This window comes from Macrobrachium nipponense, chromosome 22, assembly GCF_015104395.2.
Source record: "Macrobrachium nipponense isolate FS-2020 chromosome 22, ASM1510439v2, whole genome shotgun sequence".
NCBI lineage: Eukaryota > Metazoa > Arthropoda > Malacostraca > Decapoda > Palaemonidae > Macrobrachium > Macrobrachium nipponense.
The window spans coordinates 5454209-5482201 of NC_087213.1; the positions used below are offsets into that span (position 1 = coordinate 5454209).

At 45.3% G+C, this 27993-nt stretch overlaps 1 pseudogene; it reads right to left on the bottom strand.

Annotated features, from left to right (window-relative positions):
* Nucleotides 1-23758, bottom strand: part of LOC135198455 (protein broad-minded-like) — an 82472-nt pseudogene extending 58714 nt beyond the window's left edge.
* Between the last annotated feature and the right edge of the window lie 4235 nt (nucleotides 23759-27993).

The following is a 27993-nucleotide window of genomic DNA, read 5'->3' on the forward strand; positions in this document are numbered from 1 at the left end:
TGAAGTTTTCTTAACCAACTTGGATGGTAAGAACTTCCTAAACTGAAGACGAGAGAAGATCTTGAGTGGCCTTCTGAGAAAGGGAGAGCTATATCCCTAATCACTCTGAAGGAAACAGCTGTTTCGAAAAGGGGAGAGACAGCAACTCCGATTTCTGAGAGTTAGAAACTCCTTTTGAAGCGAAAGAACACAACAGCGATCTCTTCTTTAGTACTCCTGCTGTGAACAAAGAAGCCAGTTCATTCGTTCCGTCTCTCAGAGCCTTGTCCATGCAGGACATAATGCTCTTAGCTGTTTCTATATCCTGCGAATCCTTCTTCTTCTAGGGAGTTCGCCAGTGCTCCCAAAGACCAATCCAGGAAATTGAAGACTTCGAAAGTCCTAAAAATCCCTTTACAAAGATGGTCAAACTCTGAAGACGTCCACCAGACCTTAGCAGACTGTAACGCCTGTCTGCGTGAGCTGTCTACTATACTGGAGAAGTCCCCCTGAAGAGGCAGGTACTCCCAGGCCTAGACTTTCTCCAGTAGCGTACCATACTCCTGACTTCGATGCTAACTTAGCTGGAGGAAAAACAAAAAGCGTATTTTCCCGCTTCTTTCTTATCCTTCATCCAGTCATTCACACGTTGAAGGGCCTTCTTCGCCGAAATTGACAGAGTCATCTTAAGGAAAGAGGACTTCTTTGTAGTCCTAGTCTTGGAAAATTGTGATAAGGGAGATAACGGAGCTGTCGGTTTGAATTCCCCTTCAAAAACAGAAAGAAGACGTGAAGTCAGAACCTTATAATCTGAAGAAGGTTGCGTTATTCTTTTCCTCAACTAATTCCCAATTCCTCTTCTGCTGAATGTCTTGTAAATCATTGTCGTGTTGACGCTTCGCTGAAGGAATAACGTCCTGCCGCCTGCGTCCTGCGGCTAACGAGGAATCGGCGTCCTGCCGCCTCTCGATGTCCTGCCGCCTGCGTCCTGCGTCCATCGTAGACGTCTGCTTCCTGTCGCCTGCGTCTGCGTCCACAATTGATCCCGAGTCCTGACGTTTGCGTCCTGCTTCTTCCGAAACCATTTTCTCCTTCCTGCGTCCTGCGTCCTGAATAACCAAGCGATCGCCTGTCCTCGTAGCGCCAGTGCGCCCTGAGTCCTCGACGAACGCGTCTTGTCTTCCTCTTAGAGACTTAACGGGAAGGAAATCGTCCTTCCCGCCTCGAAGATGCCTGCCCAGGCGCATCCCAAGACTTCACAAGAACTGCCAGCTTGGACTGCATTTCCCTTAAGAAACCCTTCGTACTATCTTCCTGAATGGTAGAGGACGAAGGAGGAAGATTACGACGGGACTGCGACGTAAAGGAGAGCGATCTTGTACTCTACCCGACGGAGAAAGACGGAGAAGATAGACAGAGATGGAGGAGAGTCTCTCATCGAAATCCAAGGACGAGAAGGCGTATAGCGCCAGTGCGCCCTGAGTCCTCTTTAGCACGAAAAATCCTTTTCCTCTTGATCGGAACTGCGTCCCCGTCTTCGAGGAGGACAACACCTCAGGACTACTCCAAGCCTCACGATCTTGAGCATGTCTCTCGAGAGCCGTTGACGTCCTGAAAGTCCTCTGAGGGGGCGAGACACAACTGCATACCGACTTCCCGCTCGGAAGTCGAACCATCCGAGGACGCACACTTCCCAGTTACGCCTTTTCTGCGGCGAACTGCAACAGCCTGGGAACTTGCAACAGGGACTGTTTCGAGGGACGCCTGACCGCGACAAAACCTCTCTCGCCTCCCTTCGACTGTCGACATGCCTTCTCCCTTGGGTCTGGGAGCTTGACAGAGGTCTAGGTCTAGGAGCACGAGAGAGACGATCAGACGCCCCCCCTCCACTACACTTTCACTGACATCAAAAGCACTAACTTTATCCGTAAGCCGCTGTATCTGGTCGCCAATGGACGCAAGGGCAGCAAACACCTTCACAATATGTGTATCGTTCGCCTCCTCCGATACAGCGGCGGCGCAGGAGATACCTGGGGAGGAAGGAACTACCAATTCTACGTTAGAAGGAGCTGGAGAGGAAATCATTCACTCCTTTTACTAGAAGAATTCGACTTCTCACTACGAGAAACAGATCTCCTTACACGATCTTTCTCAAGTCTCTCAACATATTTCATAAATATCTTCCATTCCTTCTCTGATAAATTCTCACATTCAAAGCACCTATTCTCCCAAGTACACACATTCTCTACACTTCTTACAAATGGTATGAGGGTCGACCGAAGCTTTCGGCAACTTACCTTGCTCTTTTACTCTTTTACAAACTCTAAACATACTTCCAGTATCAGACATCTTTAAAGAACAATCCAAAGCGAATGCCAAGCTAACGTTTCCGAGTACAATACCAAAGATCCATGAAAAGTCAGCAACGAGAATGAAAATCCTAGCAGGGAACCACCAACAATGTTGCCTGGTTCGGCTGGCAGAGAAATCTGACCCAATTTGGGAACGGTTCCTAGCGCTAGCGCCACGGTAACGGGGTGGTGGTTGCCTGAACTACTAATAGGTTACTAGCGTTTGCCGCGAGTTTTGAAAATTTCTGCCAGGTGGAACAGAGAATATAGCTATATATATACCTGCCAGGTAAGTGTCATACATTAAAACCTTCATGTAAATGCTAATGTTGACAGGGTAACCAAAGTACAGGCAGTCTCTGGTTATCGGCAGACTCGGTTAATGGCAATCCAGTTTTATGGCGCTTGTATAGTGGCATAAAATCGGCAATTTATGGCATCATAACCAGCCAAATTTTGGTTATTGGTAATAGAGTTATGGTACCATAACATATCTAACACGCCATTAATCGGTTATCGGGGCCATTAACCGAAACTCAGTGCCATAAATCACCAAGTTTCAGGTAATGGTGCTTTTCGCTTATCACCACCCTGCCGAGAATGGAACCCCCACCGATAACCAGGGACTGTCCATAAAGGGATACCCACAATATTATACTAGTACCTTCAATATGTACTATTTGAACACTGACATCAGCTTGCATTAAACAAAAAAGAAAATAAAACTCATCTTTGAATACAAAATAGTTAACAAAAAATATGCAAAGAAGACACAAAGACTGAAGCAAAAGAACAAGAGAAGACAAGTTGCAATGCAATTAAGCACTGCTTCTTTGGGAAACTTTTTTTCAAATTTATAATAAGGATGACAAAATCAGTTTTCATAATAAAATCAATTTCTTATGTACTTATACTCTATCATTTGCTGCTTACTTGATGCACCAAGTAGCCAAAGATAAAGCTAGTGATAGAGGGTAAGTTTCACCTCAAAAATAATCATTTTTATAATAAAATGACATTGTTATGATACAATAAAGTTTCATACATACTTACCTGGCAGATATATCAATAGCTATAGACTCCGTCGTTCCCGACAGAATTTCAAATTTCGCGGGCACGCTACAGGTAGGTCAGGTGATCTACCGCCCTGCTCTGGGTGCAGGGCTAGGAACTATTCCCGTTTTCTAATCATCTCTCTCCACCTGTCTCCTGCGGGGAGGGTCTGGGTGGTCTTCAATTGTATATATGCTGCCGGTAAGTATGTATGAAACTTATTGATCATAACAATGTCATTTTCATACATTCAACTTACCTGTCAGATATATAACATAGCTGATTGACACCCGGGCTTTGAGGAGGGCAAAGACAGCTAACTAAACTGCTAGACAGGTAAACAACATATGTTGTAGGTATTAATAAACCTTAGTTCCTACCTTTTTAGATGGAAGACTTCGTGGCTACTGCCCAGGAGTCTGCTTCATCTCAAGAGCCTTAGCGAGATAGTGATCTGTGGCCAAGAGTTCTTGTGGATCTGTCGATGGGGTCTCTTCCACTTACTCGACAGAATCCTAACTGGCGTTTGTCAATGGAGCACATCCGCTTATATGACAACACGCACTAATTTTAAGGAGCACACAACCAATCCCGATCACCCGATCCTAACCCTTGTTAGTTCTAAGATTGCCTAGAGTTATCCCCAAACTCTTTGCAAACAACCACAAACTCGAAACTCATACATACAAAAATAACAAAATTTTTGTACCCCTCTAATAGTCAGATGTCACTCGATTTTCAAATGAAGAGAAGTGAAGGCCGCCTGTGCGACTACTGACACTCCCATACACCGAAAACCCAGAGAACACATCCGACAAGAGGGTTACGTACATAATTTTAAGGATTGGTGCTTTCTCCTTTACCCAGAACCGTCTGTGCTGACACAAACGGACCTAACGAAAAACATTTATCATACGTAACTCGCACGTCTTTTAAATAATGGGATGCAAACACAGAGTTGCATCTCCAATAAGTTGTGTCCAAAATGTTCTTTAGTGACAATATTTCTTTGGAACGCCACCGAAGTTGCGATTGCTCTAACTTCGTGGGCTCCCACTCTTTGAAGATTAAAAAGAATCATCTGGACACTTCTTATGAGCTTCCGTGATAACACTTCTAACAAGAAGGCTAAAGCGTTCTTGGACATTGCTCTCTTGGGGTCTTTCACTGAGCACCAAGACCTTTCTGCGAACCCCCAACTGCTTCTTCCTGTCCAGATAAAATTTTAGAGCTCTAACTGGGCAAAGGGAACTGTCTTTTCTGCCTCTCTGCCCACCAAAACTAGAAGTCCTTTCACTTCGAAGCTCCTGGGCCAGGGATTCGAAGGGTTTCATTTTTGGCAGAAAAAGGGACTGAAATGAACAAATTCGCGGAGTCTCCTTTGAAGCAACTCTTGATCAAGGGCGTGCAACTCACTGATTCTTTTTGCCGTTGCAAGAGAGATCAGAAACAAACACTTTCTAGTGATATTACGGAACGAAGCAGTGTGAAGTGGTTCGAATTCATCTGATGAAAGAAATTTAAGAACCACATCTAAGTTCCAGCTTGGAACCTTAGGTACAAGTGATTAGATGTTTCGAATGAACGAATGAGGTCGCGCAAATCCTTATCATTCGTTAGATCTAATCCTCTGTTTCTAAAGACTGCTGAGAGCATACTCCTGTACCCCTTAATAGTTGGTACTGAGAGATGCGACTTTTGTCTAAGAAAACAGAAGGAAATCTGCAATTTCGGTCACAGAGGTACTGGAAGAGGACAGCTTCTTCGACCTACACCAGTTTCTGAAAAAACTTCCCACTTCGATTGGTACACTCGCCTCGTAGATGATCTGCGGGCTCTAGCAATTGCGTTTGCTGCCTGGCGAGGAAAACCTCTCGCTCTGACAAGTCTTTCGATAGTCGAAAGGCAGTCAGAGCAAGAGCGGGTAGATTTTTGATGGTACCTCTCGAAGTGGGGTTTTTGTTTGAGCAGATCTATTCTGTTTGGAAGAGATCTGGGGAAGTCCACTGTCCATTCCATCACCTCTGTGAACCAAATTTGAGCTGGCCAATACGGAGCGATCAGAGTCATCTTGGTTCCTTCGGATGCCACGAATTTCTGACTACTTCCCCCAGTATCTTGAACGGGGGAAAAGCGTAAACGTCTATTCCTGACCAGTCCAGGAGAAAGGCGTCTGTTGCATAAGCCCGGGGATCCTCCACCAGGGCACAAAATGTATCTATCCGTTTGGAGAGGAATGGTGGCGAAAAGATCTATTTTGAGGCTTCCCCCAAAGGAGCCAAAGGCTCTGACAGACTTCTGAGTGGAGTGTCCACTCTGTGGGAAGGACCTGGAATCTCCTGCTCAATCTGTCCGCTCTCACATTCCTCTCCCCCTTGAACAAACCTTGTTAGGAGAATTACCTTCCTTTGGTTCGCCCAAACAAATCAGTAGATCCGTGCCAGCTCGTACAGAGCAAAAGAGTGCGTCCCTCCTTGCTTCTTGACATAAGCCAGAGCTGTCGTATTGTCTGAATTTATCTGCACGACTTTGCCTCTGACTAAGTGTTCGAAGCTCTTTAGCGCCAGGTGAATCGCTAAGAGTCTTTGCAATTTATGTGCCATGACACCTGTTTCTGCCGACCAGGTGCCTGACACTTCTCTGGGTCCCAATGTTGCACCCCAGCCCGCCTACCGAGGCGTCTGAAAACAATGTCAGGCTTGGGGGTTCCGTACTTGCAGGGACACTCCTTTGTTTTCCTTTAATGGAACCAACCACCACTTCAAATGATGTTTTATCTCTTCCGAGATTGGAACGTGTCCGAGAGCTGACCTGTCTTCCAACTCCAACTTCTTCTTCAGGAAGAACTGAAGCGGTCGAAGATGTAATCTTCCTAGGAGAAAGAACTGTTCGAGCGAGGAAAGGGTTCCCAGAAGGCTCAGCCATTCCCTCGCTGAAGTGCGCTCCTTCCCTAGAAAGTTCGATACTGTGGCACAGCCTTTCTTTATTCTCTCTTGAGATGGAAAAACTCGAAAACCCCGAGAATCCATCTGAATCCCCAGATAAACCACGTTCTGGCTGGGGATCATCTGAGACTTCTCGAGGTTCACGATCAATCCCAAAGACTTTGTCAATTCCAGTGTTGTTCGCAGGTCCTCCAAACACTGCTTTTGAGACCTGGCTCTGATGAGCCAGTCGTCCAGGTACAGGGAGACATTTATCCCTTTCAAATGTAAGTGCCTTGCTACATTTTTCCATCACGTCTGTGAAGACTTGAGGAGCCGTGGACAGGCCGAAACACAGGGCCCTGAACTGATAATTTCTTCCTTCGAACATAAATCGAAGGTACTTCCTCGACGAATGGTGGATCGGGATGTGGAAGTATGCGTCCTGAAGGTCTAGGGACACCATCCAATCCCCTTGCCGCAGTGCTGCAAGGACTGAGGCAGACGTTTCCATGCTGAACTTCTGTTGTTCGACGAATTTGTTCAGCGCACTTACGTCCAGTACCGGTCTCCATCCCCCCGAGGCTTTTGTTACAAGAAACAAGCGATTGTAAAACCCCGGGGAGTTGCAATCCAGCACAAGTTCTATTGCTCTTTTGTCCCACATCTGTTCCACCATCTGACGAAGAGTATCCCTCAGAATAGGGTCCCTGTATCTGGCGGACAATTCCCTCGGAGATGTGTCAAGGAAGGAATGTCCTTGAATGGGATGCGATACCCTTCTTGATAATCGACATCGTCCAAGTGTTGGCTCCTATGTCTTCCCAGGCTTTCGCAAAATAATGTAGCCTGGCTCCTACGGGTGTCTGGAGGACAGAATTTTCACTTCCCTTTCTTAAAGGAACGGAAGGAAGACCTGCCCTCTTATCGGTTGACTTCCTTCTGGCGATCGGTCTAGTTGGAAGACCTCCTCGAAAGGGCTGTTTCTGAGCTGGGCGAGCCACTTTTTTTTCTCTCACTAGCCACAGGCCTATTCTTCCTTGAGGATTGTCCCTAAGAGATCCTGGGTGGCCTCCTTTTCCGTCAGAGAATGCGCGATGTCCTTCACCAACTGCGAGGGAAAAGGTTTTCAGAGAGAGGCGCAAACAATAAGGCGGCTCTCTGTGAATGAGAGACGGCCTTCGTGAGGAAAGCACTGTGCACCGCCCTTTTCTTTAAAACTCCTGCACCATATAGAGAGCATACCTCAGCCGATCCATCCTGAACAGCCTTATCAATGCAGGCGAGGATGCATTCAGGGTTTCTGGGTCGAGTTGTTCATTTTCTTGAGATTTCTTGGCCAGAACCCAAGGGACCAATCTAAGAAGTTAAAAACTTCTAAAGTATGAAAAAGTCCCTTGATGAGGTGGTGGTCCGTTTCCGAAAGCCCCCATGTAACCTTGCGCTGCATTCAAGGCGTGCCTTTCTCGACGAATCCACCAAACTCGAGAAGTCTGACTCAGACTGAAAACGGACAGAATAATCCCATATCCTCTCCCGTTTCGTACCAAATTCCTCTCCTCCCTGTAAGTTTTAGCGGGAGGCTACAAAAGACCGTCCTTCCTAACTCCTTCTTCTTCTTGAACCAGGAGTCAAGAGATTGTAGAGCTCTCCTCATAGAAATGGCAGGCTTCATTTTAAGGAAAGAGGAAGACTTGAGTGTTTTCGTGCTTGAAAACTGCGAGCGTGGCGAAGGGGGAGCAGCTGGCGTCAAAGAGTCTCCATATTCCTCCAACAGAAGGGACGAAAGAACTTTATAATTAGAAGATCCTTCCTTCATTTCGTCCTCCGAGGCATCTTCTGGGTTGATAGGCTCGGAAGGAGAAGGCCTCTTCTTCTTTCTACTGACTCTTCTCTTACTCTCTTACGAGTGTCAGGCTCTTCATACGAGGAATCGCCTGGTGTACAGTAGGAGTATCTCGCCTGGGAGGAGTAACGTGCTTGGAATACTCCTGGCGCCTGGCAGGCGCAAAGCGCCTCGAATACTCCTGGCTTTCAGTAGGCGCATTTTGTTTAGAATCCTCCTGGCGCGTTGTAGGAGTATTAAGTTCCGAGTACTCCTGGCGCCTGGCAGGCGCAGAGCGCCTCGAATACTCCTGGCTTTTATCAGGCGCATTTTGTTCAGAATACTCCTGGCGCGTGGTAGGAGTATTAAGTTCCGAATACTCCTGGCGACTGGGAGGAGTATAAGCTTCGGAATACTCTGGGGCGCCTGGGAGGAGTACGCGCTGGAATGATACTCCTGGCGCCTGGCAGGCGCAAAGCGCCTCGAATACTCCTGGCTTTTAGTAGGCGCATTTTGTTCAGAATACTCCTGGAGCGTGTGTAGGAGTATTAAGTTCCGAATACTCCTGGCGCCTGGGAGGAGTATTAAGTGCAGAGTACTCCTGGCGCCTGTGAGGAGTATAAGCTTCCGAATACTCCTGGCGCCTGGGAGGAGTATTTAGTTCAGAATACTCCTGGCGCCTGGGAGGAGTATCTAGGCCCGACGACTCCTGGTGTCTTGTAGGAGTACGTCGTTCCGAATACTCCTGATCCTTAGCATGCGTCTGATGTTTAGTAGGCGCTTTCCGTCTCACAAGTGCTCTACTCCTAACAGGATCTTCCTCTTCAGCTAACTCTTGGCGCTTGATTGAAGATCTTGAATCTTGTACTGGCTCGTTGCGCCTACTCGGAGTCTGGCTTCTGGTTGGCGCCCTACTCTTGACAGGAGTAGCTTCCTTTCTTACCTCTCTCCTGTCAGCGCTACCGCCCCCCCCAGAGATGGCACGCCTGTGCGACACTCCCCTGAAGGATGCGTCGCGCCTGGCAGGAGATAGGTATTTAAGATCTTTTAATAGGAAGCCTATCATCCTTCTTACGAGTAGGCTCCTTATAACGAGTTCCTACTAACAAGGCTAATTGCTCTTGCATATTCTTCAAAATTTTCTTGGTTGAGGAATCTTCCGCATTAGGAGAGGGAGATCTGGAAGGCGCTCTAGGATCTCTCCAAGACCCAAGAGTCTGACTGTATTCTCGCCCTCTTTATTACCGAAGGCGCTCCTCCTTCTGAGAAGCGCTCGGGACTCGAATTGAGCTCATGCTCTTTCTTACTCCTCTTCAAAGGACGGGAAAGATTCGACTCCTTCCATCCTCTTCTCGGCGAAGGCGAACTCGACGACGAAAAGCACTCTCGAAGGATGCTTTTCCTATAGCGGTCCTTGGCAGTCGATACGATCGATTCTGCCGAAGGGACGCTGATCGTTGGGGATTCTCCACAACCCCCGTACGGCTTTCGACTTTCCTTCTCCTCCGGGCCAGGGAGCTTGGAAGAGGTCTAGGCCTGGGAGCGTCGCAGAGACGACCAGACGACCCCCGCCACTACACTGGGGACACTAATATCACTGCCACATTCACTTTCCTTACCTTCCAATGCTGCGACTTTTTCCTGCATTTTCTGAAGGGAAGCTCTAAGTTCTGCTATTTCCGAAGCAGAACTAGAGGGATTAGCAAGTTGTGAACGGGCTGAAACAGAATGGTTATTATCATCATAGAAGAAGCTACAGAGCTAGACAGTATCATGAGAGGCGACATTCTGCGGGTTTTATAAGCCGCCTTCCTCTCTCTATCTCTCTCTACTTCTTTCAGTATGAAGTTAGATTCTTCCACTCTTGTGGCACCTCAGATTCTCACCCTCATTACACGTATTCTCAATCGAACATTCACCATTCTACACCCCCTACAACTAGTGTGAGGATCTACCGAAGCTTTCGGATCCTCACCTTACAGCCCTCATTCACACACACTCTGAAACTAACACTAGAATCAGACATATTCACAAATTCCAAAAACCAAGTCCAAAAAACAGTCCACGATAGCGAATGCCAAACAACGATCCAAGTACGTCACCAAATATCAGCGAGAGATGATCAAAAGCTTTGCGAAAAACGAATTCTAGTCAGGAGGAAGTAACAACAATGTTGATACAGCCGGCGACAGAGATTATGATTAGAAAACGGGAATAGTTCCTAGCCCTGCCACCCAGAGCAGGGCGGTGATCACCTGACCTACCTGTAGCGAGTGCCGCGAAATTTGAAATTCTGTCGGGAACGACGGAGTCTATAGCTATGTATATATCTGACAGGTAAGTTGAATGTATGAAAATAAATTTTTAGGTACTTACACTCTATAATTAGCTATTTGGTGCATCAGGTCAACAGCTATGATAAAAGTAAGCTTCACCATTAAAATATAAACAATTCCAAATCTGAGGTCTCAAGATATACTTATACATACTGTACTTGTAACTTTTACAAAGAATGGCAACTTATCACAAGGCCAAAGTACTGTGTACATGTGTGCAATACGAACATGCAAGAAAAGTGAGCTTATTTCATTACCATAATAGATGAATTAGAGTCAATAAATAGTGGGGGAAGTATTCTTTCACCACTTCCTCCTAAAAGGTACGATTTAACCAAAATATGGTTACGAATAATTGACTTCTCATCAATGATGACTGTGTTCCCATCATCAACAGAAGAGTTTTGCTGAGCTAAAAGATGCTCTTGATAATTAGTTTGATGTTTGAAGACCAACCATAGAATCAAGGGAAGAGGTTGCTGACCCTAAAATATACAGAGCCAAACGGTGCAATTCTTCTTGAGTCTTGTCTAACGAAAAAAGATAATGAGAGACATGGGATAAAAAGTCTTCTTCACTGAGAGCAGTTTTGAGCCATAGTATGTTCCTGTGACTGACAGCAAGGGAGCTAAGGCTGCCATTAAAGCCTCCTCTTTGTCTTCTTCTTTTTGTGGTTGATGTCCTGGTTCTTCTCCAGCTGTAGCAAGACAAATTATTTCCCAATATGGAAGAAGAATTCCTAGCTCTCCTATGACTGAACTACCTGTAACAGATAAAAATTATTATATCAAACTACCAACACAATAAAATCTTACTTTTTAAACTATAAAACTTGAATGCTTCCTTGCATGTATACTTATATTTTACAAAAGCTTTTAGATGCCACAAGCTAAATTATCATATAATTCCAAACTAACACTTACTCAAAAGGGGTGTCAGTTAGTAACCTAAAGACCATGATTCAGTAAAAAAAACAAAGGGAAAAATTTAGAATTCTGTCCTAAACTCCTTTTACCCATTAAAAATTTCAGTGTTGCCTGACTTGAAATAATCTGAGGAAATCCATGAAAACAATGAATGAGACAGCTGATCAAAAGGGCAATTGACCAACCACAGTAGCCAAGAAATGACGGAGTTACATAATATAAAAATGAGGACAAGTGAAGCATACATCATTCACAGTTCAATAATACTGTTACTACACTTACTTTAGACATTCCATAAAAACATGTACAGTGCCTAAATACTTTAAGCAAATAAGAGTTATGAATATAAAATTTCTGTCACAATGGAGGCAGTGAAACTTGGATATATGGACTGACAAGTTGGACAGGAACACCATATCTATAAAAAAAAAATAAAGAGGAGCAACAAAAAAACAACAAAAAAAAAAAAAAAAACACCATTAGTACTCACTATTCCCAGATCATAAAAACAGGGAAAGGTAAATGGAACTATGTATATACAATATTATTGTACTAAAAATATAGCAGAGATGTAAATTACAGTATGCCTCTCACTTTATACAGAAACAAATTGATTTAAGCCCATTTGCATTCATTCCCAAGTGTTCCAGCAATAACTAAACTACTCATTAGTTACCCCCCACACATTGAAAATTTCTTTTCCTGTGACAACTCAATTATACAGGTACAAAAACTATTAACCAATCATTAAACTAACAATACAGTACAATGAAGCAACAATGCTAAAAAGTTACATTTTCAGTATACATACTGAAAAAGGTACTTATAAGTCACTGATGGTTACAGGCAAGAGATGATAGCTAACAATACTAGACTGTACTAGTTGAATGAGATACTTAATGAAGAATTTCCCTTTATCTAATCACTTACACAGACACTGCAAGTGAAAAAGGGCTAAAATAAATAACTTCATATGGTGAATAAAACACTGTATGTACATGTAACAAGCACTAGAAATCAAACCTGGAAAATGCAGGGCCACAAAAACTGAAGTTATTAATTCATGAGCTTAGTCCAGAAAATATGTATGAGGTTACCCCTACTGTGTGACATAAAAGAATAGTGATCCTTGGAACATTTTATCCTTAATCACTAGGTTCTACACATACTGAGCATTAAGCCATGAGAAAATAAAGGGTTTGTTTACTGTACATAATCTTCCTCATTCGCACCATTATAGAAAAATGACAAATTTTCTAAGACAATTTGTACTTTTCATAGCTACAAACCTGAGGTCTTAACATTAGGATAATTTCTAGCGCCTAGCTGGATCCCGTTAAAATGTAGATGAAAGCAAGGAATCTTGTGAGATCTGGCAACGTGTGTGTATGTCGGGTGAAGAATGGCCAAGGACCGCGCACCTATGCCACCACGTCAGTCTTTCCCAACTCAGGATGTCTTAGCAGACAGAGGGGCAGCCTGTGAGAAGCTAGATAAACGTTTAATACGCTGACAAGGAGTAGAGGGGGAAGAGGGAGAGGAAGCCAGCACTAGCTTATTATGCGCACTCTTCTCGGAAGGCAGGGACGAAGCAATGCGTTTCCTACCAGTCCTCCCAACCGATAAGGCAGCCAACTTCACATCCAATACAGAGTCCAGCCTCTGAAGTACTGCCTGGCATATGACCTCGGATTGATGTGCCAGAGAAGGCTCCGAAGACAAGGAAGGGAGATGTTGCGAACTGGGCGGCAGTGATGACGTCGCGGCTAAGTGAGGCGGATCGGAGGAGGCGACTGGGAGATACGTCATTGATGAGAGCGACGTCACAAGCGGTGGTGACGTCACGGCTTCCCCTCTGTGCGGGGGAAAGAGACGCCACTGGCGGAGGAATACACAAAGATGGACCCTGTAACGTCATCAACGGGGCTGACACTGCAGCGTCACTCCGATACAAAGCGACAGCAGACACCGGCGGAGCAATACAAGATGGCCGACTGCTCCCACCCGCGGAGACGAGGCCAGGAGGAGGGGGGATGGCCTGGCTGGACCGGGAAGGGGGGGTGCAAGCCTCCACAAAATGCGCTAGCAACACCCCAAGGACGGGGTACCCCCTAGCTCAAGCATCTTCCAAATCGCCGCCATTTTGGACGCCTCCGACTCTGGAAGAGAAGAGAATGATGAAAATACCTCACCCTTCTCGGGAACCGAAAAAGCTCCCGAGGAAGAGGGGGTTACATTACAAAAAATACCCTGGCGACCTCCCAATACTTCCATCGATGAATCAATGGAAGAAAAGGAAGGAGATGCAGGGACAAAGCTACTATGGGGGTTGACTACTGTGGAGGACAAAACATCGGGAATAGGAGCAAAGCCCTCCCAAGTAGGAAGAGTGGAGACTCTCCAATGTTCCCTCTTACCATAAAACTTCCTCCACTGCTCCTTAGGCCATGCCCGGCATTCTGTACAAGGATTCGTAATCATACAAAAATTTGAACGACACCTACTGCATGTAATGTGAGGGTCTGTCTCTGACGAAGCCATAAAACAAGAACATGGGAACCCAGGAACTCCGGGGCACATACGCTGATGCCAAGAAGGAGCAGAAGCCATAATACCAGGTAAAAACACACACACACACTAAGGGAGACGAAAAGGGCAATGAACCGGGAAAAAGCCAAGAAAAAACACAACTCTCGCCCAGGCAGTTAAGAAAAGACTGGCGTAGATTATCGGCGTTTGACCACTCTTCACTCAATCTATGCATGCGTTGCCAGATATCACAAGATTCCTTGCTTTCATCTGCTTTTTAACTGGATCCAGCTAGGCGCTAGAAATGATCCTATTGTTAAGACCGAGGGTTTGCTTGCGTATGAACAATTGATATCTAACCACTCAGACCCTGAGTGACGTACAATGATATATGGGAGAATCATTGTACAGGGAAACAAAGAGAAACTTTGACTGTCCAATAACAAACCAACACACCAGGGTTTGTTATCGCTCCAACTCCTCCTTGGCAAGGAGTGGAGCATGTGCTACTGAATAGAGGGTTTGATATTTATATACCAAGTGACAACACTATCAGTATGACTACCTTACTCACTGTATCAGACTAGTCCAGCGAATGACGTGTCTATTCCTTAACCCGCCCGAAGGAAGAAAGAAAGGTACAAGAGAAAGAAGAGAAAATGGACCAGCCAACTCCCACATTCTCTATCCACAAAACAAAATCATCTTAGGTAAGATACAAAAGTGCCCTGTTAAAGGCAACTATGAGTTACACATCCTAAAGATAGAAAGAGGTGAAAGTGGACTGGCATAACCAAGTACCAGCGCTCAACACTGTATGTACAGCCAAGTTCTTTTTGAAAGCCAGAGAGGGACCAATACCACTAACGTCATGTGCTCTAGCCTGCCCAGACATAGTGGCGGAATCATCAGGAGTCAAGTATGCCTGTCTGATGGCTTCCCGTATTCAAAAAGAGATAGCATTCTTGGACACCTCTTTCTTTGTATGTCCTGTGATAACAAAAAGTCTGCAGCAGCTAAGTCTAAGGTGCTGTGCCCTTTAAGATAGCATCGAAGGGCCCGAACGGGACACAACAAAAGCTCTTGAGCATCACCACCTACAAAGTCATTCAGTGATGGAATGAAAAATGAAGTGAACCTATCATCATGCACAGAGGGATTTTGGGTCTTGGCCACAAATTCCAGGACAAATTCGAAGGACACTGACCCCCAACCCCTGATGTGCTTCACATCATAGCTCAGACCATGGAGCTCTCCTACCCTCTTCGAAGATGCCAAGGCCAGGAGCAAAACTGTCTTGAGTGTCAAGCTCCTGTCTGATAAGCGACACAAAGGCTCATATGGACCCCTAGTGAAGCTCTTGAGAACCAAGAGCTCCCTAGAATTGACTGCTTAAACCCCTTAACTAGCAAGGAAAGTTCCAGGACGAGGAGATGTCGATACCTCTAAGGCATAACACTAACTCAGGGCTGCCCTGTAGCCACTAATGGCAGAAACAGACAAACGTTTCTCATCTCTGAGGAAGGTTAAAAAGTCTGCTATTCACTGAATAGAGGTTGCAAATAAAAAAAAAAAAAAAAAACCCGTTTATGACAACAATCACAGTAGATCGCCCATAGCCTTGGTAAACCACAGAGGTTGGCCTTCTGAGACTGCTGGACATATGCCCTACTGTTCTCTGAGAAAAGCCTCTCTCTCAGAGGAGATACTTGGTAGCCTTCAACCATGAAGAGACAGAGATTCTACTGACTGGTGGAACCTTTCTGCATGTGGCTGACACAGGAGATGCCACCAAGGGGTAATTTCCCTCGGAACCTTCGACGACTACAGCAGATCTGGAAACCATTCTGTCTGAGGCCACAAAGGGGCTGCCAAAGTCATCATGAGACCCTATGAACTCATCAGCCTGTTCAGAACCTGACAGATCGAACAAAATGGAGGGAAGGCATACACTCCAGGTTGTCCCAGGGATGTTGTAACGCATTCTTCGCTAACGCCAAAGGTTCTCGTACCACTGAACAGAATATCTCCAGTTTCATGTTGAATTGTGTCACAAAAAGATCCAGCATGGGTCTCCCCAAAACCAGAAAGAGCTTGTCAGCTACTACTTGAAGGGACCACTCTGTGCCTAGGATCTGATCCCGACGACTGAGTTTGTCTACAACCACATTCTATTTTCCTGGGATATACCTGGCTGAGAGCTATACTGAACAGAAGACCGCCCACTGGTGAACCTCAACAGTCAAGGCGTGAAGTTGACATGAAACCAGACCTCCCTGCTTGTTCACATAGGAGACCACTGTGGTGTTGTCCAACATGAGAACGAGCAGAATGACTCTCAATTTTCTCCCAAAATTCCTTCAGACCCAGGAAGGCTGACTTCATTAACTGCCAGACGCTGATATGCTGCTGTTTGTCCTCCAAACTCAAGCGCCAGAGGCAATGAGGCCACCTAAATGAGCCCCCCAACCTGCTAGGGAGGCATCTGCAAACAGAAGGAAGTCCGGTGGTAGAGAGCACAGGACACCCTTCAAAAGATTTCAGTCGTCCAACCACCAACGAAGGTCTTCTCTTACTTCCAGAGACAGAGGAACCTTTAACAGTGTGAGGCCCCACCGGAGACCAGAAATCCCCCAGTCTCCATTGTAGAGACTGAAGATGAAGATGCCCATGAGAACTAGCTTCTCCAGAGGAGACAAAACTAGAAGAACCTGCCACTGATGAGCTGACTGATGTGGTTCCGAGAGGAAGTCGCGTGCCATCACTTGTAACTTATCTAATCTCTGATCCGACGGGAAAACTCTTGCAACTGCCATATCAATGATATGGCCCAGGTAGAGAATACTTGACTGGGTACAAGGTTTGACTCTTCGTGGTTAACCACAATGCCCAGTTCCAGACAAAACCGAAGCAGACAATCTCTGTCCTGCAGCAACTTTTCCCTGGAACCTGCCAAGACCAACCAATCATTGAGGTACCTCAGCAAACGGATTTCCTGAGCATGGGCCCAACTTAATACGAGAGAGAAAGCCCTTGTGAACACTTGAGGGGCTGTGGTCAGCCTGAAGCACAGGACTTTGAACTCGAAGACCTTGACCCCAAGAGAGCAGCGAAGGAACTCCCTGAACACCGGATGACTTGGGATCTGGAAGTATGCGTCCCTCAAGTCATCGATAGCATGAAGTCGCCTTCCCTTACAGCTACCAACCCTGAACACGGGTCTCCATCTTGAACTGTGTCTCATGATAAGTGATTCAAGGTGGATAAATCAATCACAGGTCTCCAACCTCCCGACTCCTTGGGCACCAAGATGTGACTAAAATCCCGGAGACGGACGCACCACTTCTTTTATCGCATTCTTGTCCAGCATCTTCTGCATTTCTCCCGAAAAGCCAAGAACTTCAGAGAATCTGGAGGATATGTCCTTTGAGCTGTGGCTTGTTTGAGAGAGGAGGAGGGAAGCCGAATGGCAGTAGGTACCCTACCAGAAGGACATCTACCACCAACTTCACGCCCCACAACTCAGCCACTTGGTCCAATGGCCCGCCAAGCAACTACCTACCCATGGCACAGGAGAGGGAGAGACGGCAACCTACTGACGGCCCCCTTTACCTCCAACAACGATCTTCTTGACTGCTGCTGGGCAGGGGAAGGAGGAGGAGCCGGATGCCTCAGAGGACAAGACTCCGACTTAGACACAGTCTGGTGCACAAAGTTCTTGGTGCCGGCCTGGTGCCGGTCTATCGTATCCTCCAATTCGGTCCAAGGGAACAAAAACTGAGACTCCAACAGATCCCCATTTCTCGAAGCCAGCAAGGTTTCAGGGTCAACTGACCTTTCCCTCCTGGATAAAGCCATGTCTCTTCTAATCAGGAGAAGGTTAGCCCATAAATTAACATTGAGGTAAGCCATATACGAAAACGTCTTGCCTCCGGACTGCAACAAACTGGCAAGAGAGGACGCAGTCACCAACCCTTCTCGGGACCTGTCGGAAGCTATCTTGGCAATGACCGTAGACCAGAGCCACGAAACTGTCTGCAACATGGAGGCTGCCATAGATTCCAACGCTGAGGCATCTTGTGGAGACAACGATGGAACCACCGACTTCACCTGCTCTAAAGTCCATCCCGGCTTCAGACGAATGACGAGTTCGTTAGCATAGTACTTCTTATGCCTCGTGAGAGGTGGGGGTAGCAGCTTGGAAGAGCCTAAGTGCAAAGCAAACCATCCCGATCTGAAATAGGGGCGTTAACCTTATGCAAGACCAACTGGACGTGCCCCGATGAGGGAAGTTGAAACGAAGGATTGGGATCCTACGTAGCTCCCAGCAAGGTTTCCAAGCAGAAAGGAGTGTAAGATGACTGAGCCTGAGTCCTACTCTCCAAATTGTTGAAACCATGAAAGAGATTGACGACTTCTGAAAAAGGAAGACAAAACTCTTGCATGTCTCCTCCTCCTGCTTCGGCAACAGAGACCAACGACGAGAAGGGTGTGCAGTCCATCTAAAACCCCTTCCTCATTCAAAATAACAGAAGAATCAACAGCCAAACAGCCCAAAATACCACTAACCTGTGTGGGCTTGACCCAAGCGCCGACTCCCAGGACAAACCAACCACAACACCAGGAACCACTATGCTCCACCAACAGATGACTCCTTAACATGGCCGCGAATGGGCACGGGTGTGGCAGACGAACTAACGTGAGCTGGGGAGGAATCTTAAACACTCGAGAGAGAATGAGAATCCCTCGGAGTCAAACTCCTGGTAGAACCAGGGAGAGGGGCAGGCAAAGACTCCTGCTGCACCAACTCTGCGCTCACAACCTTTGACCTCTTGACAGGTGCCTTGAGATCCTTACGGAAACGGATAGGCCCTGAAGAAGAAGTGGCAGCGACTGCAACATGTGCATGGGTGGGGGGAGGTTGCAACATGCTCATGACTCGATGCAGAGGGCAAAGCAGCCACTGCAGATTACACATGAGAAGATACAATAACACTCTCCAAAACACCAACACTCTCAAAAATACGGGCGTGTTGTTCCTCACTCACAGGCGAAGAAAGGGCCTTAGCCTTAGCCTTCCAACGCTTGATACGCCGACACAGCAGAGAAGGAGAGGAAGACAGCACTGGCTTCTACACAACCTCTTCACAGGAGACAGGGGGGGGCAATGCAACATGCTTGCTTCCAGTCCTCCCAGCCAACATGGCAGCCAACTCAACTTCTAAAACAAAGTCTAATCTCTCAAGAATTGCCTGGCATAAAGCCACAGACAGATCAGCAAGAGAAGGCTCCAACGACATGGAAGGGAGATGCAGCAAACTGGAGGGCAGATATGACGTTACGGCAATGAACGATGACGACACAGATGAGCAAGGCAGCACAGTGGAGGTGACTGAGAGTGACGTCATCGATGGAAGTGACGTCATAAGCGACGATGACGTCACGGCTTCCCCTCGATCCGAATGGGAAGCAGATGCCACTGGCAGAGGGATACAAAATGGCTGACCCCGTGATGTCACTGGCAGGGCTGACGCCACGGCTTCCCTCTGACCAGTAGAAGCGGCAACTGTCACTGGCGGAGCAATACAATATGGCTGACCTCGGCTACCCATGAAGACGAGGGCAGGAGGAGGGGGGATAGCAACCATCCAAGAAAAGAGACAGCAAACCCTCCAAGGACGGAGAACCCCATAGCCCCATGTTCTTCCAAAGCACCGCCATCTTGGACGCCTCGGGCTGTAAATATAAAGAAGACAATGATGAAAAAAAAAAAAATTCCTCCCTCTTGGGAATCAAAATAACTCCCGAAGAAGGAGGAGCAACATACAAAATCAGCCTGAGGGCCTCCCGAAACTTCCAACGACAAATCGATGGAAGAAAAGGAGGGACAAGGCACCACACTACTATGGGGTGTGATTGTATCAGGAGACGAAACATCGGAAGAAGGAAGAAATCTTATGATGCTCCCCCTTGCTATAAAACAACTTCCACCGCTCTTAGGCCATGCACGGCATCTGTTCAAGGCTTCGTTAATGTATAAACATAGAGTGACACCTACTGCAAGTGATGTTGGGGGGGTCGCAGCTGAAGCCAAAAAACTAGAACACGGAGAACCTGGAGTTCGGGGCACACACGATGATGAGGCCGAGAAGGAGCAGAAGCCATAATAACAGCACACACACACACACACTAAACACAATCGAACCGGGCAATGAACCAAGTAAAGGCCAAGGGAGGTCAATGTTATGATCTCTCGCCCAGATGGTTAAGAAAAGACTGACGCCGAGGCGTAGGTGCGTGGTCCTTGACTACTCTTCACCTGACATACGCACGTATTGCCAGATCTCACAAGATTCTTTGCTTTCATCTGCGTTTTAACCGGATCCAGCTAGGCGCTAGAAATTATCCTATTGTTAAGCCCGAAGGTTTGTTCGTGTATGAACAAAAATCAAACCAAAAGACTAAACATGCACATTCAATTAATATTGTGTAAATGATAAAATGAAAAATGATCTAGAACCTTCATGCTGTTTTTGCAACAACCACAAGTGGGAGTCCCACTACCATTAATTAATCCTAATCAATAACATTGAACACAATCTGGACAGCTTAACAACTATAGTTGAAGTTCATTTAATCTAAGAGAATGTCTGCTTTCCACCTGTATGAACCAATAGTGTTCCTTAATAAATGTTTTACAGCCATTGTTTTAATTCTTTCCCCTGATATTTTTGGTGCATAATCTTCCCATTGTAATTTCCTCTCTATTATATTTCTTTGTATAAGAATCTATTCAGACCACAACAGTGATCATAATGCTTACCTTCAGATGAAGTGCAAACACATGAAAGTATCTTCTGATTTATCTTCCCATTCTTGGCCATATGGGGTAAGACTTGCTTCAACACTAGCGAGAGAATGCCTTCACTTTCAAGAAGAGAAATTCCTTTGTAAGTTGACAAAATTGCAATAAGAAGAGGGAAAGACTGCGAGTCACCAAGACGTAACACTTCCTCCATTTTCAAAAGATCTTCTCCCTGTAGCAGTCTTTTGGGCAGTTTTGATCCATTCTTCTGGAGATGACCAATGACATTTTCAATAAGTGTGTGGTTCTAGGCACATATGTATCCCAATAGGGGATGACAGTAAAGAACAACAAACACTTACAGCTTTTTTCTTTAAATGTACATTTGCTGTTTCACTCTTCAAGACAAAATGAATCAAGTCCATAACTTCACATGCTTGGCGTTTAGTAACCGTTAAAAGACCTGACTTTGAGCTGGCTTTCCGTTTTCTCCCCAACAGTATATACCTTTGTCCCACTTGCGTAGACAAAATGGACTGAAAAATACTTAGGACTGTTTTTAGGAGCATTGGTGAAATTTTGGTTCCATCCTCTCCTTTGCTGTCTTTCTTGTCTGATATGTCTTCTAAAGAAGTGACTTCATTTAAAAGGGTCTCAACTGCACCAGCATCACAGAGAATCCAGCACCTTACTTCGTCTCTTGAACAGTATTTTTGAAGCTGGTTACTGATTTCAATTGTAATTTCCTTTGCCATCTTACTGTTACATGACGCTTTGATAAATATCTGAAGGATTTTCTGAACTGTTACCAACTCATCCCTTGAAGGAACATTGACTGGGAAGAGTTTTCTACCATCAGAATAACTTATAATTGCCATGATTAACTTGAAATTTTGTATAAACCTTAAATAGCTCACCATACTAGAACTCAGAGACACAGACTTTACACCATCAATGGTTTCTGGACATTTTTCCAAATACTGAATACAATATGAGACTAAATAAAGCAAGATTACTGAATTACTCTTCATCGCTGAGAAAGTTTTATTCCTACCCCATTGTCCATGAACCCACCTCCTGAACCAAAATATGTTGCTGTCTACTATGGAAAGCATATCAAGAACATTCATTGATGTGCTGTCTTTCCTACCTAGGTACAAAGACAAAAGATTGAATGTTGAATCAACCATGTCATCTACATATCTTTCTGGATACCTGATCCACAGAAGTGGTAGTTCCTCTTGAAAATCGACGATGATTTTCAGGATTCTTATGATGTTTTCACATGGTTTCAAGTTAACTGCCTCTCCTTTCAAAGGTATCTTTGATAGATGTTTTTTTGACATATAAAAACCAGCTACAGCTTCAAGAAGATTCAGGTATGCTTCTTTAACAGCATTCTGCACCTGCGATGTTAATAACTTACAGTGTACTTTCAGAGCCTTTCCAAACACTTCATGAGATACCTCAAGAAGACAGTCACGAAGGCCTTTCTTCAGATCAGGCCAGCACTCTTGCATGACTGGTTCCCCAGGGGTTACTGAAACCAAAATATTCAAACTTTCATTCCAAGCATGGGAATCTTTTTTTGTCAGTAGCCCCTGAGCAATACTGTTGTATTGAGCAGGATGTAAAAAGAGTAATCCAGACTGGTTTAGCGATGAATTCAGAGAAGATTCATTAGAACCATTGGGGCTGGCATTGTAAGCAAGTTCATCTTCCTCATGTGAAAACATACCAGTTTACCAACTTTCATCAATCAAAATGGTTCAGATATACCCTGTACAGTTGTTCTAACACTTTCTTCAATATCATTTATAAAGTTTTTATAAATCTCCTCCTCACCAATTTTCTCTACTAGAACATCTACAGGATTATCTGCCCGCATCTTCCCTTTATGTTGTTCCAAGTAATCAACAGCCCTCTCTTCTATAACTCTCCCAAGTTTGCTTCTTAATTCCTTTCTTAGGCCTTTGACTATTTCGAGCTTATGAAAAGCAGGATCCATATCAGCAACGTAGGCTAACATCTCTGAGGTGTTGTCAGCTGTGCCTGCTAGGTAAATCATTGGATCCATGTGAGCCAACAAATCTTTAACTTGTACTTTGGACCCCACAGGTTCCTGTGAGGCTTTTGCCTTCGCAACTGCCATTTCTGTCTTATAAAATTTGTTTGTTATTCTCAGAAAATAAATCAGGTGAATACTAACAGGCCTATCGTGAATTACTTTCTTCGTCACTGACCTGAATTGCAGAAGATTTACTTTATTGAGAGTCTGCACCAAAAAATGTAGAACTCCATTTTAACAAAATTACCTGTAATATTTAACTGCTTCAAATTACTACATATATGTCATACCTCAGGATATGAACAAACACCACTGGTCACTCTTGGTTTCATAAAGTAGTCTGACCTCACAGAGTCATATTTCTAAATTCTCATGGAGCTATCATGAAGGATTCATTCACAAATGACAGGCTAAAATCAGACCACAAAAAAAATTGTAGTAATTGGACAGCATGTGGTGATGTGAAAAGTTGGCCATCACAAGTATGTACGTATTACCTTAACACCTTAGTACGTAATTAATTATTTATACTTTATTAAAATAGATATTTTCTAAACATTGGCATACTGCATTGTAACTGTTTAAGTTGAAGTTACAATATCTGAAGAAAACTTGATAAATTCTCTGCAGTTAATTTTCCACTTGCATCTATTTTCCTAAAATGCAATACAGTATTATTTGTGCTCATCTTTACTTTTGTTACAACACTAACTTTTCATAAGTCATATAAAAATCCAGTTATGTAACTATGGGCATTTCCATTCATACTATGCACTAAGTCAGTCTTATTATTTTAACTTCATATTTATGAATTTCATGGTTACCACTACCCATGCAAATACTTGTGCACTTCTCTTTCCATTCAACTAATGACTGGCATCAGCCAAAACTTTTCACATTGGTGATATATAGAAGACCATAGCCCAGTGAAGTTTGCCTTTTCACATCCTTAGCACGGAACACCCTAAAATAGAAAAAGAGATTAATAAAATATAACCTTGTAATAAAAAGTCTTTTTAAAATAATTTTTGTTTCACAAACACAAACACACAAGTGATTTAAAACTAAAATTAATGTTTTATACTAACTTACCACTTTACAATAGTTTTAAATGTATACCAGTTCATTTTACAAATACATTAAAAAATGGAAGTAGCAGAGCTCCAATTGTGTCGTCTGCACATCCTGGGCCCAAAGTGCCCTCCATTGGCAGTAAAATCATACCAAGTGTTACATGTCTTACTGCCAAAAGAGAGTTGGGTTGGGAGGAAAGACCTGAAAAATATAAGGTAATGGATTTGCATACAAAAAACCAAATTAGTTTTTCAAAATGTTATTGTTATAATACAATTAAGTTTGTTCATACTTACCTGGCAGATATATATATAGCGGTATTTCTGACGTCCGACATTCAAAACTTTCGAAAAGAACTCGCGGCACACGTAGTGGGGCGGCCAGGTGGTAGTACCCATTCCCGCCGCTGGGAGGCGGATATCAGGAACCATTCCCATTTTCTATTCATATTTATTCATGACCCTTGTCTCCTGAGGGGAGGAGGGTGGGCACTCTAATTATATATATCTGCCAGGTAAGTATGAACAAACTTAATTGTATTATAACAATAACATTTTGTTCATGAAACTTACCTGTCAGATATATATATAGCTGAATCACACCTTCGGATGGTGGGTAGAGACAGACTAGGATTTTTTAGGAAATTTAAATTAAAATAAAAGATTAACTTATTGGTTCCTTACCTGATAGCAAAGTAGACTATGTGATTACTGTCACCTAAAGCCTGCTTATGCTTTATCAGAGTTGCCAGCCAGGTTTGGACCTGTAGTGCTGGTGCCCTCTGGATGCTCTGTCAACGGGGACGTGACCACAATGTGACAAGACCATCTAGCCAAACATATGGCAGTAACACAGCAACCGACCACCACCTGACCAACTAACCAAAAAACCCCTGACATTAACACTAAGGAATGGGAGATTTTCACAGAAGATCTCACCATCAACCACAAAAACACAATAACTAACCTAAACTAAGCTAAGGGATAGGGAGAGAGCCACCTTCGAGCCCCCAAAACTGTGTCTGCCGAAATGTAAGGTCCCAAAGAACTACAGTTCTCGTAAATCGTTCTCACATCCCGGAGGTAATGTGAGGCGAATACGGAATTGCTCCTCCAGAAGGTGCTATCAAGAATATCTCTGATAGACATATTCCTTTGGAAGGCAAGAGAGTAGCTACGGCTCTGACCTCGTGAGCTTTCACTTTAAAGAGGCTCATATCAGTCTTCTGGCAAGATGAATGAGCCTCTTTAATGACGTCCCTCAAGAAGAAAGCAACAGCATTCTTCGACAACGGCAAGCAAAATCTGGTCTCTTCACCGAGCACCAGAGATTACCTGAGGGACCTCTTATCTCTTTAGTCCTATTCACATAGAACTTGAGAGCCCTGACAGGGCACAGGGCTCTCTCTGGTTCTTGACCCACGAGACTCGATATTCCTTTGATTTCAAAGCTCTTTGGCCAGGATTAGACGGGTTCTCGTTCTTAGCCAAGAAAAAAGAAGGGTTCAACGAGCAGACAGCGCTGTCTCCCTTGAAACCCACTAGGCTACTGAACGCTTGGATTTCACTAACTCTCTTCGCCTCGCCAGAGAAGCTAGGAAAAGCGTTTTCTCGTTAAGTCCCTTAGAGAGCTTCATGGAGAGGCCTCAAAGGGGGGGGGGGACTTAGCATCAGATGTTTCAACACCACATCTAGATTCCATGAGGGCGGTCTTGCTTGTGGAATTTTGGTGGTCTCGAACGACCTTAAGAGATCGTGCAGATCCTTATTGTCGGAGAGGTCCATTCCTCTGTGGCGAAAAACGGCAGACAACATACTCCTATAACCCTTGATTGTAGGAACTGCCAATTTCTGCACATTTCTTAGATAGAGTAAGAAATCTGCTATCTGATTCACAGAGGTCGTGGAAGAGGAAATTCCTTCCTTCTTGCACCATGCCCTGAAGGAGGACCACTTAGACTGGTAGACAGCTCTTGAAGAGGCTCTTCGAGCATTAGCGATTGCTCTCGCAGCTGCCTTTGAAAAGCCTCTCGCTCTGGCCAACTTTTCGATAGTCTGAACGCAGTCAGAGCCAGAGCGGAGAGGTTTTGGTGAAACCTTTTGAAGTGAGGCTGTCTGAGTAGATCTCTCCTCCAGGGCAACGTTCTTGGGAAAGTCCACAAGGAACGTCATGACCTCTGTGAACCACTCTCTTGCTGGCCCACTTGGGGCAAATCAGAGTCAACCTTGTCCCTTCTGAAGCTGCGAACTTCCTCATTACGTCCCCCATGATCTTGAATGGGGGAAAGGCGTAAAGATCCAGGTCTGTCCAGTTCCAGAGCAACGCGTCCACTGCAATTGCCCCTGGGTCCAGACCGGGGAGCAATACAGAAGGAAGCCTCTTCGTCCTTGATGTAGCGAACAGGTCTACTAGAGGACGTCCACAACCTCCATAATTGTTGACAGACTTCCTGTGCAAGGTCCATTCTGTTGTTAGAATCTGATTTCGGCGGCTGAGAAGGTCCGCCCTGACATTCTGAACCCCTGCCACGAATCTTGTCAGGATCTTGATGCGCCTTGCGTCTGCCCATAGCAGAATTTCCTTCGCCAGGAGAAAAAGGGATCTGGAGCGAGTTCCTCCCTGATTCTTTAGATACGCAAGGGCTGTGGTACTGTCTGAGTTGACTTGAACAACCTTGCTTGACAGTTTTTCTTCGAAGAACTGCAGCGACAGGAATATCGCTGCCAGTTTCCTTTACATTGATGTGCCAGGCTACCGTTCCCCTCTCCAGGAGCCTGACACTTCCTCCCCCCCTAGTGTTGCCTCCCCAACCGGAAACTGGAAGCGTCTGAGAACAACATAGGTCGGGGCTCAGAAGATTTAAGGAGAAGCCCTCTCGTAACTTCTGAGGGTCGAGCCACCATCTTAAGTGGACTTTTACCTTGTTGGAGATCCTTAGGATCGCATTCAGGTCCTCTTTGGGCGACGTCCATTCTTCCGCAAGGAAAAATTGAAGAGGCCTGAGGTGCAGTCTTCCCAGCGAGACAAACTTTTCTAGCGAGGAAATGGTGCCCAGCAGACTCATCCACTCCCTCACCGAACAAGCTTCTCTCTCTAGGAAGGCTGCGACTTTCTCTAACCCCAGTCGCTGACGTTCCTGGGATGGAACGCCCGAAAAGCCACTGAATCCATCTGAATCCCCAGATACACTGATGGACTGTGTTGGGGTCAGATGCGACTTTTCGGAGTTGACCAAAAGACCCAGAGACTTTACTAGGGCTAAACGTAAACTGAAGGTCCTTCAGACCACTTCTGCCCCTCGACAGCTCTGATCAGCCAATCGTCGAGGTAGAGGGATATCCTGATTCCTGACGAATGGAGCCACTTCGCTACATTCCTCATAATCATTGTGAAAACCATCGGGGCCGTGCTGAGACCAAAACAAAGGGCTCTGAAACTGCCAAACCCTGTTGTCCAAGACGAATCTCAGGTACTTCCTTGAAAGAGGGTGGACTGGGACGTGGAAGTACGCGTCCTGCAGGTCCAGAGACACCATCCAGTCGCCAGGTCTCAAGGCTCCCAGCACCGACTGAGGCGTCTCCATTTTGAACTTGATCTTTTCTACAAAAAGATTGAGCCTGCTCACATCCAGGACCGGGCGCCAACCTGACGACTGCTTCGGCACTAGGAAAATCCTGTTGTAGAAGCCCGGTGACTCTAGGTCCAAGACTTGTTCCACCGCTCTTTTTTTTCGACCATCTGGTCTAACAGATCGAAAAGAACACTTTTCTTCTCTCCCTGATAAGATGGAGAGAGGTCTCTGGGAGTCGATGTTCAAAGGAGGAGGAATGTAAAAAGGGGATCTTGTACCCCCGCTCTACTATCCTGAGGGTCCAAGGATCCGCCCCTCTCTGCCTCCAAGCCTCCGCAAAGAATTCCAGTCTGGCCCCGACTGGCGTCTGAAGGACGAGATCTTCATTTGCTGGTTTTGGGTTTGAATGAAGCTCTTCCTCTCGAAAAACCTCTCCTCGAGGAGCTGCTCTCGAGGGGGGTGCCCCCGCGAAAGGGTTTGACTTTCTTCGGGGGTTTGCTGAATGTCGAAGTGAAGAGCTGCTGGACGTCTTGAAGACTGAACCAAGAGGTT